Here is an 18,387-nt window from a genome sequence, read left to right on the forward strand (position 1 = left end):
GCTAACATAAATATGGAATCTATAGCTTCTATTTGGCAAATAGAAGTAAAGGATGATTTCCTTCGAGCTTAACCAAACGAAGATAAATGGTGGAGATCTCATTTCACTTAGGTGAAATATCATTTATACAGGGTTAAGTGTTTTAAGGATAAAATACATTGTAGGGTGTTACGGTAATTTAATCCTGTACAGTGTAAATCATCTATATAGAGGATCATTGATCACATTAGGGTTATAACAATGGATCACTAATGACGTGTCTATATCGTGGAACATATAGAGCGTTTCTATATGACTGAGAGTGCAATTCCAAGTTCTAAGTGTGGATTCAATGAGGAATTAATAAGTTAGGGAATTTACGTGGTAAATTCGGTTCGACTTATTGGAAGCTCGATTATATAGACCCATGGTCCCCATACTAGTTGAGGCCATACTGCTTGTAAGACTCAATTAATTGATTTTAATTAATCAATTATAATTCTAAAAGTTAGACTGTGTCTACTTTATGAATTCTCACAGTTTAAGGATGAAATCGTAAAGAAAAGGGTTTCTAGGTTTAATTATTAATTAAGAGACTTTGTATGTCTAATTAATAATTATTTTAAATGACAATATTATTTAATAATCTATTTTAGTTATTAAATAATTAGTTTTGGCATTTAAATGATTAGAATTGGAAAAATGGCATTTTTGGAGAAATTGAAATAAAATTGAGGAAACTGCAAAATCCAAGTGAGGCCCATTTGCCCTCTATGGGCCGAGCACTCCCTTTGTGTTTCCCAATTATTATTTTCATTTTTAATTGCCATGTAATTGCTAATCAAAGCCTAGCTATAATAGGAAAGTGGTGGATCACACTAAATAAGGCAGTTAATCAATTACATAGTAAAAGAGGAAACTGTTTATTTGGAAAGTTGTGCTCTCCCTTTTCCCTATATAAAGCAACCTTGTTCTCTTCTCTTCTATGGATGAAAAGCCACGAAATTAAGAGAGAAAAATAGAGAGAAATTTTGAAATCCTTGTGAGCTGAGTAGTGCCCACACACATCAAGTGGTATCTCAATCATAGTATGGAAGACTATGGAATTTCTGCATCAAAGAAGGAGAAAAGAAGATCCAGGTTCAGATCTTGGTGATACTCTGCTACAGAAAGGAATCAAGGGCTAGAGATCTGAACGGAAGGAGTCATATTATTCCGCTGCACCCACTGTAAGGTTTTCTAACTTTATATGTGTTTATTTTCATTGTTTTAGAATTCATACTAGGTTGTTAATCCAACATACTTGTTAGTAAATCTAGATCCTGGTAAAATAATTTCCAACAACTGGCACCAGAGCCATGGTAATGATTTACTTTCATGTAATATGAATTAAAACGATGATTGCATGTTTCTGTGTTGATTTGGATGGTTTCATGTTGGTTTATGTGCTTATGTGATGAATGTTAATGTTGTACGAAATTTTTCCATGAAATATATTTTTTCAATTTTTGAAAATATTTTATTTGGATTCCTTGTGAAAAATTGAGCAATTTTTGTTTTTACGGAACTCGATTCCGATAAAAATTGAGAAAGATATGAATTTTGGAAGATTGGAAATCATGGTTGCTGCATGCAGCCTTTCCTGGCAGCTCCCACAAATTGCGAATTTTTGAGGTTTTTTCCCCAAAAATCCAATTTTTTCATGGGATTGTTTCCCAAAATTCATTTTTCCTTTCTTAAATATTTCTAAATTGAAATGTTTCCAATTTTAAATATTTTCAATTTGGAATTTTTCTAATTTTAAATATTTCTATTTTGGAATGTTTCTAATTTTAAATATTTCCTATTATGGTCAGATTTAAAAATTTGTTAACTTCTTTAATATTTATTTATTATTTAATTATAAGATTAGATATTTTGATATTTAAGATATTTTAAATTAAAAGATAACTTTGTCTTTTTATTTAAAATATTATATTAAAATTATCTTATATGACAAATTAAATAATTAATAAATTTGAAATTAACATAGATATTTTTATAGATATACTTACCATAATATTTTTCAAATTCAAAAATTTGTTATTTTGTTAAATATTTAATTATTTATAAATTATAAGTTTAAAAATGATATTTTTCCTATATATATCATTTTTTCCTTATTAGAAATTTATAAATCATATCTTAAATATTTAAATAACATAGATATTTTTGTAGAGATTTGAATATTGCTTAATTTGAGATATTTTGACATATAATTATGGTAATTATTATCTAACCAAATCTATTTTAAAGTTAGTTTATTTTATTAAATTATAAGATCTGAAAGTGATATTGGAGATTCTTTCCTTTTAAATCATTGATCTTATTAGATATTTAATTTAATTTGATTCAAATAAACCTAGATATTTTAAAATTAGTTTCCTTTATTTGGTTAGTTTAAGAATAATAATTTAATTATATTAATATCTTGATTCACATCTGTTACATGGACAATGTTTGTTTATTTATATTGTTTATTCAAAACTTTTTTAACAAACCTATTATTTATCTGATCTAAATTGCTATGATTAACTTGTTGACAGATCATGAACCAATGATCTGATTTTAATCATAGTCCAATTGACGATAGATCTTATAAATAATTTGTAACATGTAAATTTTGTACTTCTTTCATCTGTGTAAACCTAGTAACATGATAGGGTCCATCCAAATCATTTGACCTGTGTGAGCCTATATGTTTGCTTTTGGGCTTAGATACATATAGGGAGCCCAGATAAGTTTTTACTAAGTAAATGGACTGGGTTGCTAAAATAAATTTTGACATAAGGAAATTTATTTAGGCCCAATTAGATTTGGGCTTATTCAATGAATAACAATTGTTTATTTTAAGGTTAAATTCCTCTCTTTTGGGCCTTGTGTGAGAGTTGGGGGCCATAGAAGTGGGTACGACATACTGAACCCAGCTCCCCCTCACATGAACTACCCCAATTGTGAAGGCCCATTTGCCTTATTTAAATAATTGTATTAGGTTAATTATATTAGTCTAACCTAATTAAAATTGAATTAGCAACATAATTAACTTTTAAAATATATGAAATTTATTTTTCATTGTAATATTTTAAAGTTAATTTTAGAAAAACACTTAGTTAATGATATATTCTAGACAGTTATTTCTAGTACTTATTATTTCTAATATTAAATAGGAAAATATCATAGATTGTGAAATTAATTGTTTCCTAATTAATTTTGGTACAATCTAAGTTTAGAATATTTTCTTAGTATTAAACTAGAATTAATAATTAAGTTTCCTCTTTACTTAATTATTTATTTCTTGAATTTAATACATTTAATTAAATTGAAAATTTCAATATCTAAGTTGATTTTCATCATGATACTTTAATATTGTTATTTTCATGTTATTTAATTAAAGTTGAAAATTATTTTAAGTTTGGAATCTTATTTCAGAATAACTTAAGTTTGAATAATTTTCAGAATATATTTTATTTTATTTTATTAATCATTTCCCAAAATTTCGAAATTACATTTCTTTAATGTAGAAATTTCGAATTTTATTTAAAAAATAGATTAAAGTTGAAAATTTTTATTTAATTTTGGACCAACTTAAATCAGTGACTTTTTCATTTAATGGTTAATTAAAATAAATGAACTAAAATATATTATAATTAGAAATTGAATTAATTAGTCTATGAAAGTCTAGATAGATATTATCTGTTTTGCTTGAAGTATTTTTCTAGTGTATTTAATTAAATAGAAAATTAATATTTAAGTTGATTTTTTAATCATGATACTTAAATATTTGAAATTTTTCTTAGATATTTAATTAAATAGGGAAATTATATTTTTTGTTGAAAATTAATTTTTATTAATTTTGGGCCAACATAAAATTCGAGTAATTTTCCAGGATTTATTTTATTTTATTTTAAAGCATTTTCGAAAATGCAATATATATTTATAGAAAATTAAATTTGAGTTGTAAATTAATTCAAATTAATTTTGAAACAACTTAAATTGAATAATTTTCTAAATATTTATGGAAATTATTACTAAGATGGAAATAATTCACGTTATTTATCCATCTAAGTATAATTTATAAATATTAAATTAAAATTTATATTTGGAATTTTTCATTCTAAATTGAAAATTTTAATTGAATAAATATATATTTAAAATAAATGGATTAAAATAAATATTAGAAGAAAATACAAACCCTTCATTAAATAATGAGCTTTATTATTATAAGGATATTCGATCTCCATTGTTGGTTTTACATAGCTATTGTTTTAGTGAGTAATCCTCCCTAATGGAGGAACGTTCATTAGCAAGTTAGCACCGTTTAATCTCGAAAGATAAGTAATCTTGTAAGTTTTTTTATATAGTTTATGACCACCCTAATGGTGGCGACTGTATAAGACTTGCAAGAATATGAAACAATGGTGGAAGCTCATAAGATAGAATAGCCTTGACTCTCGCCTAAACGGGACAACGCGGATTCACATCTTGATCGAATAAAAGGTTGCTAGAATGTTTGACATTTTAGATGAGCTGACAACTCTATTCAATGAATGATAGCTTTGACTCTCGCCTAAACGGGACACTGATATCAGTTTGTTGAAAACCTTGGAAATTATTTAGGATTGTATGTTTTAGTATTTTCACTTGTCATTCCTACTTGCTATGTGCTTCATAATTTCTGAATTGTGTATGAATTTGTATTGAACCATGTTATTTTCTGTTATTAAACTGTAGTTTAATTTCGAATCTTCATTGTTGGTCTAACTTCATTTGTTTTTCTAATGAGAAAAATCCCTAATGGATTTTCACCATTAGACTAACATAATAGTGTTAGATCTCGAAAGATAAATATTGTATATGCAACATCTAGTTGTTCATCAATTGATGACATCTTAGACTAGTGTTTTACAATATGAAATAAGAAGATTGTATAAATAAGATTACTTGACTCTCGCTAATCGGAGCATCGTTGGATTCTTATTTAAAACGAAATTATCCTAATTCCTCTTAGCTTATTCATTTCAAATTAGCTTAATGACATATCATTGGATGAATGGTCTATAAATCGTGTAAAGTCATATTTTCTCTTAAGAAATTAGATGACGCATATGATTATATTCCCGGAATTCTATCCTTAAATGATATAAATCCTCAATCTTAGATATCTCCTACTTGTATAGGCAAATCATAGAGTTAGATTAGTAGTGGTGGTCCAAGAAAGAATGACTAATTATACAGTTACACTTTCACAAGTGTTTCATAACCATTTTCTTTCAATGGATTTAAACTGTATGAGTTTAGTATTCTGTGACCAGAACCCACTTGCACTATTCTAAGAACTCTTTGATGTAACTAAACCTAAGTCATCAAAAGATACAACCACATATTTTATAAATCTATGGCATTTGTATCTTGTTCATAGTGGTTTTGACAAGATCATTCTCTGCAAAGAGTTAATATGCCTATATCCACTGAAAGTAATTTCATCTCATTCGCAGATGGATGTACATTCAAGGGTGGATATGAGTTTTCGTTGTGTTCTTAAAACGATCACTCTAGATTTTACCTTATGCAAAAGAAATTTGAAATGTTTGAAAAATTTCATGAATTTCTATCAATGGTGAAGGTAAGTGGTTAAAGATCTTGCGAACTGATAGGGGTGGAGAAAAAGTTAGTAGATATGCAGTTCAAAGATCATTAATTTGATTTTGAATAATATCCAAACTTACCTCCCCAGAAATTTGAGTTGCATATTGATGATTAGTTACTAGTCGTTGCCTAAATCCTTCTATGGAAATAAAATTTCAGAATGATGCAATGGTTGTATACTTAATGTAAATCATTACTAGAGTCATGGATGACCTAATCGAAATCTTAAGAAAAGCTAGAATTGCTAACCCTGGTTTGCATGTTTGTTAGCTATTCTAAGTGATTAGGGGTGGAGCATCCCATAGTCATTAGATAAGAAAGTGTTTGTTTAAACAAATACTGCTTTTCTAAGAAAATGACTAAGTCAGAAAATAAAGTAGCAAATAAAGGAGATATTTTTTCTTGATTCCATAAGTGCTCTATCATCTTATTTTTTACAAGATGATCCCACTGCCTCTGTTGTCTTAACACAACTGAAGAGGTCTATACCATTTAGTTTTCTTTGACATAGTTCACGGTACCTTGTTGTAGTGGGACAGTTTCTAGGAACTCAGCTTCTTATAACTTGGAAGACACTAGTGATTAAAATCCATTGTGAGTTTAAACAAGTAATGGATTGTCAAGATAAGAAACTAAGAAGAAAGCCAAGAGAACTATGGTTTGATCCATTCACATGGAGTAACCTAAAGTTTTCTATTACAAGGACATGAAAGGAAATTTTCGTTCATAAGTCTATTCAATGGACTTAACAAAACTTTCTGTTCCTAGTATTGTAGGTTTGAGTTTATCTAAACCTATGGCTTGTGGTATACCTGGTAATTACTTACTCTAATGCAAGCAACTTACTTTAGTAAGATGCTGGAGCATTTTCTTTCCAATGGCAATCTATAGAAGCTTCACAACTTCTAAGCATAGATTTTATTTATCTAAGGAAAAGTCTCAAGTATTCCAGAAAAGATAAAGCCATGAAAGAATTCTTAAATCAACAGTGAGAGGTCTCAGATATGCTTTAGTATGCCTTAGACCGTACACTCCGTTGAGTGGGAGTAATGAGTAGGTATCAGATTAATCCAGGAGAGGAACATTGGAAGACAATCAAGTAAATCTTAAGATTAAGAAGAGGAACTATATGTTAGTCAATAAGGGTGGTTTTGAAACTCTTAGACTACACCACATCAGATTTCAAGACTTGCCTTTGTGCTAGAAAGTCTGCTGATGAGATGGTGATTACTTTGGGGGTGGAGTAGTGATTTTGGAGAAGTGTAAAAACCTATCTGAAATCTCTTGGTCTACCAGAAAGAGACTGAATGTTAAAACTTGCAGGAAAGATACTTTTTCAGTCTAAGGAAAGTTCTATACATTTGTGGCAGTGTTCCAACTTGCCTTAACTACTAGGGTTACTTCCTGTATAACAAAAGAGTAGTTGCCCAAAAGTATAGAATCCAGTATCCCAAAAGAGTAGACATATAGAGAGGAATTTCACATTATCAAGGATTTTGTGATTAAGGAAGAGTAATGGTGGAGAAGAGGTTGTGTTTAATTCAACCTGTCAGATCCCATTACGAGGAGTTTACTACTATTACACTTGATTGGTATATCAAGGTGTTAATGATTATTTGAAATGCACTTTTTGTTTTATATTAGTGCAAGTGGGAGTTTGTTGGGTTTTATGCCCTAAATAAAACTCATTTCATATAATCAGATTTACTTATTAATAAAGATCAGAAATAACATTTTATGTTGCATGGTTCACATGATTTATTTCATGATTATATGTATATAATGTATGAATTCTTTTTAAGTCCAGAACATATGAGTTGGTTAAAGATTATAGTGTTGTCAGCACAGTGGAATATAATCTTTATTGTATGTTCAAAAGTAGATTCCCTGATTTGTCAGAACACTGGATTTAGACTGACATGGTATAATCAGCGATAGGTATTCTTACACCTTGGAAAAGTGTTATGTCCTTTCCAGGACATTGGCAAAGTTTACCAAGACGGATGCATGGAGTATGCATTGGAATGGACCGATATTGAACTTTGAATTAGATTTTGAAACTTACCGTAAATATCTATTCAATTCAATATCACTTGTTGATCCTAGATCACATGATCGAAATCCTGATATGGTTAGGCTCAATTTCAAGAGTATTATTCGTGTTCTTTGATTTGTTAGTTAAGCCTAATCTTTAGTCTGGGCAATACATACATTTTGGGAACACTAAAGAAGGCAATTGAGTGGGGGAGCGCTAACATAAATATGGAATCTATAGCTTCTATTTGGCAAATAGAAGTAAAGGATGATTTCCTTCGAGCTTAACCAAACGAAGATAAATGGTGGAGATCTCCTTTCACTTAGGTGAAATATCATTTATACAGGGTTAAGTGTTTTAAGGATAAAATACATTGTAGGGTGTTACGGTAATTTAATCCTGTACAGTGTAAATCATCTATATAGAGGATCATTGATCACATTAGGGTTATAACAATGGATAACTAATGACGTGTCTATATCGTGGAACATATAGGGCGTTTTTATATGACTGAGAGTGCAATTCCAAGTTCTAAGTGTGGATTCAATGAGGAATTAATAAGTTAGGGAATTTACTTGGTAAATTCGGTTCGACTTATTGGAAGCTCGGTTATATAGACCCATGGTCCCCATACTAGTTGAGGCCATACTGCTTGTAAGACTCAGTTAATTGATTTTAATTAATCAATTATAATTCTAAAAGTTAGACTATGTCTACTTTATGAATTCTCACAGTTTAAGGATGAAATCGTAAAGAAAAGGGTTTCTAGGTTTAATTATTAATTAAGAGACTTTGTATGTCTAATTAATAATTATTTTAAATGACAATATTATTTAATAATCTATTTTAGTTATTAAATAATTAGTTTTGGCATTTAAATGATTAGAATTGGAAAAATGGCATTTTTGGAGAAATTGAAATAAAATTGAGGAAACCGCAAAATTCAAGTGAGGCCCATTTCCCTCTATGGGCCGAGCACTCCCTTTGTGTTTCCCAATTATTATTTTCATTTTTAATTGCCATGTAATTGCTAATCAAAGCCTAGCTATAATAGGAAAGTGGTGGATCACACTAAATAAGGCAGTTAATCAATTACATAGTAAAAGAGGAAACTGTTTATTTGGAAAGTTGTGCTCTCCCTTTTCCCTATATAAAGCAACCTTGTTCTCTTCTCTTCTATGGATGAAAAGCCACGAAATTAAGAGAGAAAAATAGAGAGAAATTTCGAAATCCTTGTGAGATGAGTAGTGCCCACACACATCAAGTGGTATCTCAATCATAGTATGGAAGACTATGGAATTTCTGCATCAAAGAAGGAGAAAAGAAGATCCAGGTTCATATCTTGGTGATGCTCTGCTACAGAACGGAATCAAGGGCTAGAGATCTGAACGGAAGTAGTCATATTATTCCGTTGCACCCACTGTAAGGTTTTCTAACTTTATATGTGTTTATTTTCATTGTTTTAGAATTCATACTAGGTTGTTAATCCAACATACTTGTTAGTAAATCTAGATCCTGGTAAAATAATTTCCAACATGATGTTGGTTTTGTGACAGTCAGTAGTCAAGTGATCCGTAAGGGGAAACACCGGTAAGCTGTGCAATCCCACACCGCCTGGGGAAGGTCAAGTGGGATGATTCTGAGACTGTGTAGGTATGGGACTACACAGTTAAAGAGAGCTTAAATGGATTGATTGGTACTACCTATATCAACAAGGTGCATCTTGTTTTTCGGTAGCCCATCTCGAAAGAACTCCACAGTTAAGCGTGCTTGGCTTGGAGCAATTTCAAGGATGGGTGACCTCCTGGGAAGTTTTCCCAGGATGCGTGTGAGTGAGGACAAAGCACGCTGGAAACACTTGTGTTGGTCTGTAGGGTCAGTCATCAATCCAGGAAGCAGCCAGAGTGGCGTACTCGTGTATAAGAGCCATTAGTCCGTGGGTGTAAGGGCCCAATGGAGGCTTGAAGCGGGGACGTTACAAATGGTATCAGAGCCTTGACCCAGCCGGAAGTGTGGTCGACGAGGACGTCGGACCCCGTAAGGGGGGGTTATCAGGACGAGCCGCAGTCCCGTGATCCGTAAGGGGAAACACCGGGTAAGCTGTGCAATCCCACACCGCCTGGGGAAGGTCAAGTGGGATGATTCTGAGACTGTGTAGGTATGGGACTACACAGTTAAAGAGAGCTTAAATGGATTGATTGGTACTACCTATATCAACAAGGTGCATCTTGTTTTTCGGTAGCCCATCTTGAAAGAACTCCACAGTTAAGCGTGCTTGGCTTGGAGCAATTTCAAGGATGGGTGACCTCCTGGGAAGTTTTCCCAGGATGCGTGTGAGTGAGGACAAAGCACGCTGGAAACACTTGTGTTGGTCTGTAGGGTCAGTCATCAATCCAGGAAGCAGCCAGAGTGGCGTACTCGTGTATAAGAGCCATTAGTCCGTGGGTGTAAGGGCCCAATGGAGGCTTGAAGCGGGGACGTTACAGGTTTGGTTCGAATTCTAGGGTTAGGTTGAGTTGAATTTAGCCCATAGCAGCTGGTTTTGAGTTTATTTGGTTGGTTTTGTGTAACTTTGAACATGGAGTTCAAAGCTTTGAGCTTAAATGGCAAATTGATTTTGAATGGTTTGTTCTGTGAAATACTGCCTGGATTTTGTTGCTCATGCATTGTATAGGAGCTCTGGAAGGTTTCATGGCAATTGGTGGAGAGTTGAACAATAAATGAAAAGCTTTGGGGAAACTGGTGCGAAACGGGTAGCCGGTGAGCAGAGCCACAAAAACCGGCTAGCCAGTTTTGGTAGGGTTCCCCGGGCCTTTCATTTTCTCAATTTTTGCCTTTTCGATGTCTCGGTTGGGTGTTTCCCCATTTCCAAAGTTAGAATAACCCATTAAGAGCATAACAGAACCTAGGGTTTTGGTTTTGGGTTTCCCGGGATTAGGGCTTTAATCATGTACCTTACCCGGTTTCAAAATGTGATTAGGGCATCCATCTAGCACGAGATTTCCGTTCAGGTCGGCCAGCACACTTGAATTCGGAAATCAGGTAAGAATTGTGTATAATGTGTGATATGAATATTCGAATGTATGTATGTGTTAATGTATATACATGCTTATTTGTTGTGATTCATACACTACCAACAATTGTACGGTTGCGGTACAGAGTGCATTGGTAAGGTGTATGATGTTTGGAAGTACATCATGGTGTTACCAGCACTTGTACGGAAAGGTACAAGGTGTCTGTGGTACAACACTTGACGGTACTTAAGGTGCGGTCCATACCCTACCTACACTAGTACGATGGCATACTGAGTGCATGTGGTACATGGTACATGGTCGTATCCTAGTTAGAACGTTCATACTCATCTGTTAAGCTCTGTAAATAGGTGTATGGGCGCCTATTTACAGGTCGAAAATTATATGATATGTTATATGCATTTATTACTGAGTCTATCAACTCACAGTTCTGCTTCCATGTGTAGGTAAAGAAAAGGCGAAGGCTGAACAGGAGTGAACCTGAGCTTGGGTGGGATTGTACATGTCAAAGCAGCGCGACCTGGAGTGTTCGGTCTCGGGACATCTGAGGATTGTATTTTGATAGTCGTTGTGCGACCTGTAATAAATGGATATTTTGAAAAGTTAATTTTACAAAGTTTGAAAACGGGATCCCGGCACTTGTAAATATTTTATTACATTATAAAGTTTAATATTTAATGCAAAAGTTTTAAAACGACACAATTTTCGAGAAAATTCTTTGATTAGCAAAGATTGCGCTACAATTAAAAAAGCACTGTAGCGTGCCTTAGCATTAGGGCGTTACAATTTTGGTATCAGAGCCGCTAGGTTTGTATACCAAAGCTTGCTAAGACATGTACAATCTTCATCAGAGAAAGCTTGGTTTACGGTTCAGTAAGCCTGTACTTGTTTAGCATTTTAAATAATTGTGAATGTGAGATCATGTTAGGAAGCATATTAGATTTTAATTAATTATTTTAAAGTGTGTTTCCTTAGAATCCATAAGTGCGGTAGAAAGTTTGTAATGGGGTCGTTGCCTGACCAGACTGACTTACTAATTGGTAGGTTTGTCCTATAGTATGGACACATGGTGCACTATGGGGAGTCAGGATAGTGTGGTCAGGGCTAGTAATGGTTGGAGAGAATGGAGTCTAAGCTCTCCCCGTGACCAAGGTGAAAGCCTTTGGAGGGATTTTGATGGGAGTGATGGTCGTCCGTCACAGGCTCCGTGGGAGTTGGAGCAAAGGTTCGTAGAAATGGAAGTTATGATTCAACGACACGATGAGGAGATTCAGAGGTTGAAACAACAAGAGTTTCCTGTATTACCTTTACCTCATATGCCAGTCATTTTCAATTCGGTATTACCAGCAGAGCATGGTATGGCTGATAACCAAGTGGGATTATTGCATGAGAAAATTTGGATAGATGAACCTACAGTCCTTCAGGGAGATTCAGATATGAAGAATGCTCTCTGGACTGGAAGCCCTAAAGAATGTATTTTAGGACCTCAAGAGGTTATGCCACGAAATCAGGATACCGCTTGCCATATTTCTAGTTATGGCAGAGGTGGTAGGGGCTCCATGGTTGAGCAGAAGAGTAAACCTACGTCGTCAGTGGTGGGTTTAAAACGGAACAAGCGGTTCCGAAGAAATCAAGGCAAGGGTGTACGCAAGGATTATTCTTATCCTAAGTGCCCACGATGCAAGAAACATCATCCCGGAGAGTGCAACCGAAAAGCATGCTTCCTGTGTGGCATGGTTGGGCACTTTAAGAGAAATTGCCCTCAGGCAAAGAAAGATAAGCAGAAGCTGGAAGCAAAGCCTGTACTTGCTCAGATATTTGTTATCACCCAGGCTGATGTTGCATCCAGTCCTTCTATGGTGAAAGGTTAGCTTCTTATCAACAACTCCCATTTTAATGTACTATTTGACTTTGGGACTATATACTCGTATGTAATATCTAGAGTATTTAATCTTTTGGATAGACTTTATGATTTTCTTGTAAGAGGGTTTGGAACCCTAATGCCTACTGGGGAATTGGTTATCTCTAATAGACGCATTAGGTCTATGCTGGTTAGGATCGAAGATAGGGAGTTGAGCGCTGACCTTATAGAATTGGAATTAACTGAGTTTGATATTATACTGAGAATGGATTATCTGTCCCATTATTCGGCCAGTATAGATTATAAGTGGAAAATGGTGATTTTTCAGCCAGAAGGTGAAGATCCATTTGCTTATGTTGGATCAGTTCAGGGGTCTCGGATCCCGGTTATTTCTGTACTAAGGACTAGGGATTTACTATGCAGTGACTGTGTAGGATTTCTAGCAGTGGTAATTGACTCCAGCAGACCTGAAACATTTGTGCCTGAAGTAGTCAGGGTGGTGAAAGATTTTATCGACGTGTTTCCCGAGGAGTTACTGGGATTGCCGCCACAGCGAGAGATTGATTTTGTAATTGATCTGGCACCTGGAGTTGAACCTGTTTCTAAAGCTCCCTATAGGATGGCTCCAGCAGAACTCAAGGAGCTTAAGTTACAACTTCAGGGGATGCTTGACATTGGGTTTATCAGACCCAGTGTATCGCCCTGCGGAGCTCCGGTTCTGTTTGTGAAAAAGAAGCATGGTTCCCTCAGAATGTGTATAGATTACCGGGAGCTAAACAAGTTGACAGTTAAGGACAAGTACCCGTTGCCCAGAATCGATGATTTGTTCGATCAACTTCAAGGAAAGACAGTGTTTTCGAAAATTGATTTGCGATCTGGTTATCATCAATTCAGAATTCGAGAGGAGGACATACCGAAGACTGCTTTTAGAACCAGATATGGGCACTATGAGTTTCTGGTAATGTCATTCGGATTGACTAATACTCCTGCAGCCTTTATGGATCTTATGAATAGGGTATTCAAGGATTTCCTCGATAACTGTGTTATAGTGTTTATCGATGACATCCTTGTATACTCTCAGTCAAAAGAGGAGCACGAGCATCATCTTCGAATGGTATTACAGTGACTTAGGGATCACAAGTTGTATGCCAAGTTCAAAAAGTGCGAATTCTGGTTGTCTGAGGTGTCCTTTCTGGGTCATATTGTTGGGAAGAATGGAATTATGGTGGATCCAATAAAGGTAGAATCAGTGAAGAACTGGCCGAGGCCCAAGTCTGTGACGGAAGTTCAAAGTTTTCTCAGTTTAGCAGGGTATTATCGGCATTTCGTCGAAGGATTTTCTAAACTTTCTATGCCCCTAACCGAATTGACCAAGGAAAATCAGAGATTTGTGTGGTCAGATAAGTGTGAAACAAGTTTTCAGGAGTTGAAGCAACGTTTGATAACAGCTCCGGTGTTAGCTTTGCCATCAGATCAAGAGAAATTTGTGGTGTACTGTGATGCATCCAGACAGGGTCTGGGATGTATTCTGATGCAAGCTGACAGAGTCATAGCCTATGCCTCTCGTCAACTGAAAGATTATGAGCAACGCTATCCAACTCATGATTTAGAGCTCGCTGATGTGGTTTTTGCTTTAAAGATATGGTGACATTATCTTTACGGTGAAAAGTGTGAGATTTATACTAATCATAAGAGTCTCAAATACTTTTTCACCCAGAAAGATTTGAATATGAGACAGAGAAGGTGGTTGGAATTGGTTAAGGACTACGATTGTGAAATACTGTATCACCCCGGGAAAGCCAACGTTGTGGCCGATGTTTTAAGCAGAAAAGGTCCCGGACAAGTTTTTACCACGGTTATGATAGCCCCTCAACTAGCCTCTGAAATGGTTAGTGCAGGGATTGAGTTCGTGGTCGGGAAATTACATAATTTAACACTTCAATCTGATCTGCTTGAGAGAATTAGAAAGGCACAACTAGAAGATCCCGAGCTAGTTAAGGTTTGAAACGAAGTAATGGCTGGTCGGCCTAGAGGCTTTTCAGTCTCAACAGTGGAATGTTGTTATACAAAGCTCGAGTTTGTGTTCCTAATGTTGATGAGCTTAAGAGTGTTGGGTTTTATGCCCTAAATAAAACTCTGTTTCAATGTAATCCGGATTATTCAATATCAATAAAGTAACAGAAGTATTTTTTCATTCATTTGTGTATGTTTTGGTTCACTTAATCAATTGCTTGTCTATTTGATTTATAAATTCATCCAAACCCCTTTTCACATACTTGATCATGTTTATTGTGTTGTCAACACAGTGGAAAGTAAACATGACTATGTGAATAAAGTATTCCTAGATTTATCAGAACACTGGGTTTTACTGATATGACAATCTACAACAGAGTTTACTTGCATTTGGAGAAATGTTATGTTCTTTCCAGAGCATAGGTTAAAGTAAAGCTCAGGTTGAATGCATGGAGTATGCATTGGAATGGACCGATATTGAACTTTGAATTAGATTTTTGAAACTTACAGTAAATATCTATTCAATTCAATATCATAAGTTGATCCTAGATCACATGATCGAAATCCTGATATGGTTAGGCTCAATTTCAAGAGTATTATTCGTGTTCTTTGATTTGTTAGTTAAGCCTAATCTTTATTCAGGGCAATACATACATTTTGGGAACACGGTAGTGCGATTGAGTGGGAGCGCTAACATAAAGATGGAATCTATAGCTTCTATCTGGCGAATAGTAAGCAAAGGGTGATTTCCTTCGAGCTTAACCAAACGAGATAAATGATTGAGTACTCATTTCACTTAGTTGAAATATCATTTATACAGGGTTAAGTGTTTTAAGGATAAAATACATTGTAGGGTGTTACGGTAATTTAGTCCCTTTACAGTGTAAATCATCCATATAGAGGATCATTGATCACATTAGGATTATAACAATGGATAACTAATGATGTGTCTATATGGTGGAACATATAGAGCATTCTATATACTGAGAGTGCAATTCTGAGTTCTATGTGTGGATTTAACGAAGAATTAATAAGTCAGTGAATTTAAGTGGTAAATTCTAGATCTGCTTATTGGAAGCTCGGATATATAGACCCATGGTCCCCTCACTAGTTGAGATAATATTACTTGTAAGACTCATTTAATTGATTTTAATTAATCAATTAAAATTCTCAAGATAGACTTGTCTATTTGAGAATTTATCACTTATTAAGGGCAAAACAGTAAATAGAGATTTTGAAGGGCATATTTATTAATTAGGAAACTTTAATTAGTTTCATTATTAATTAAATAAATGACAATATATTATTTGATAATTAATTTTAATTATTAAATAATTAGATTTGACATTTATGTGGTTGAACAAAGGAATTGGCAGTTTTTGACAAAACAGGAAACTATTAGTGTAGGAAAAGGAAAGTTGGAAAAGTGGCAAGCCTTGTTTCCACAATGCCTAGGCCGACCACTTAGCTTCCCTTTTCCCTTTGATTTTTTTAATATTAAATGTCAATTAATTCAATCATAGCCCTAGGTGGTCTTCTATAAATAGAAGGCAAAGGCTTCAGAGTTGAACACAACTGTACAACTGATACACAACATTATTCTGACAGAATTTTCTCTCTGAAGATTCTCTCTGAGCCGCCACCCTCTCTCTCTCTCTTCCTTCACTGTTTCGAAATCTATAAGTGCTAGAGTAGTGCCCACACACATCAAGTAATACCTCAATCATAGTGAGGAAGGCTGTGTAGAATTCAGAAACAACATAGAAGGACTATAGGGCTCAGATCTTGATTATAAACTGCTACAGAAAGGAATCAAGGGTTAGAGATCTGAGTGGGAGGAGACATATATTCCGCTGCACCCAATGTAAGATTTCTGACACTCTTATGTGTTTAATTTACTATCGTTTTAGAAGTTCATATTTAGGTTGTTAAATCAACATACTTGTGAGTAGATCTAAGTTCCTGGTAAAATAACTTCCACAACTGGCACCAGAGCCATGGTAATTGATTTGCTTGCAAGAAATTTGGACTTAAAACGATTTGCTTGTTTTTTGGATGGTATCATGTTGCTTTGAGTGTCATATTGATGTTTGATTGTTGTTTGTAAATTCTGGGAAAAATAGTTACTTTTCTGTCTCTATAATTATTTTTGTTGGATAGTTTGGAAAATTCTAAGCAATTTACTTTTTTACAGAACTCGATTTCGATTTAATTTGAATTAGTTATGAATTTTTGAAAATTGGAAAAATCGGGGTGATGAGCACCCTCATCACGCGCGCGGAATGGCTGCAAGCAGCCTTCCTGCGCCGTGATTCCTCGGCGTGCACCTTAGATACGCGCGCGGATGAGCATGCATGGCATGCCATCCGTACAGTTCATCCAATTTTTCAATTTTTTCGATTTTTCATGCTATTTCATGGAATTAAATTCCGATTTTTTGTGTAGTTTTGTATGTTGATTTTTGTTTTTCAAATTTCAAATATAATTATCAGAAATAAATTAATTTTAATTTTTAAAATTAATTTTAGATATTAGTGTAGTTTGATTTTAAAAATAGGAAAAATCAAGTTTTGCTTACCTCTTTTCTTATTTCCTTTAAAATTTGATTATTTTTTTTTTAAGGTCAGATATTAATTTTTTTTGGTAACTTGACCTTAATTAAAATAAGATCAAAATAATCATGATAATTTTAAAAGAGGAAATAAGGTATTTTTGTTAACTTTTAAATTTTGTTATTTTTTAATTAAATTAAATTATAAAACAAGAAAGGGTATGTATTTACCATTTTCTAATTTATTATTTAATTTATTAAATGACATGAAATTTAAAAGGAAAGTTAGCAATTTAATTTTGAAATGACATTTAGGTTACCCAAAACCTAATTTTTCAAAATGGTAGGTTTAATTTTAATTTTATTTTCGAAATAAATGTTTAAAATTAAATAAATCCTACATCCAACTATCCAAATCTAACCTTGTTGCAGAAGTATGTGTTTTAGATTGTTTGTAAGTTTTTTAAAACCTATTATTGCTTGACCTAAATTGCCTTGGTTAACTTGATGATAGATCCTATGATCTAATTTTAACCAAAGGTTCAATTGATGATAGATCAAGTAAATAATTTGTAACAGGTAATTTTTACAAACTTCTTTCATCTGTGTATGACCTAGCAACATGATAGGATCCATCCAAGTGTGTATGCCTGTGTGAGCCTATATGTTTAATTTCTGTTATAGATACATATAGGTTGTTGTTGCTAAATAAAATATCATAACTGATAGATTTTATTTAGGCTCATTTAGTAGTGAGCCTATTCAATTAAAAACAGTTGTTCATTTTAAGGTTAAATTCCTCTCTTTTGGGTCTTGTGTGAGAGTTGGGAGCCTTAGAAGTGGGTACGACATACTGGACCCAGCCCCCCCTCACATGAACAACCCCAATTGTGAAGGCCCATTTGCCTGATTTGGATAACTGTGCTAGGTTAATTATATTAGTTTGACCTAATAAAAAAATTGATTAGCAACATAATTAATTTCATTCTTCCTTGAAATTAATTTAAGAAAAACATAGTTTGAATAGTTATATTCTAGAAAGCTATATGTATTTTTCTTGTTTTTAATTAAATATGGAATTATAACCATATAAATTCTTTCTGAATCTTAATTTTATAATTTCATTAAATATTCCTATTTAAGTTGAGATTTAGTTAAATCTATCAAATCAACTTAGATTTGAATATTTTTGAATTTCCTATTATAAATTAAGTTGAGGAATTTTGGGAAT

This window comes from Cannabis sativa, chromosome X (genome assembly GCF_029168945.1).
Source record: "Cannabis sativa cultivar Pink pepper isolate KNU-18-1 chromosome X, ASM2916894v1, whole genome shotgun sequence".
Taxonomy (NCBI): domain Eukaryota; kingdom Viridiplantae; phylum Streptophyta; class Magnoliopsida; order Rosales; family Cannabaceae; genus Cannabis; species Cannabis sativa.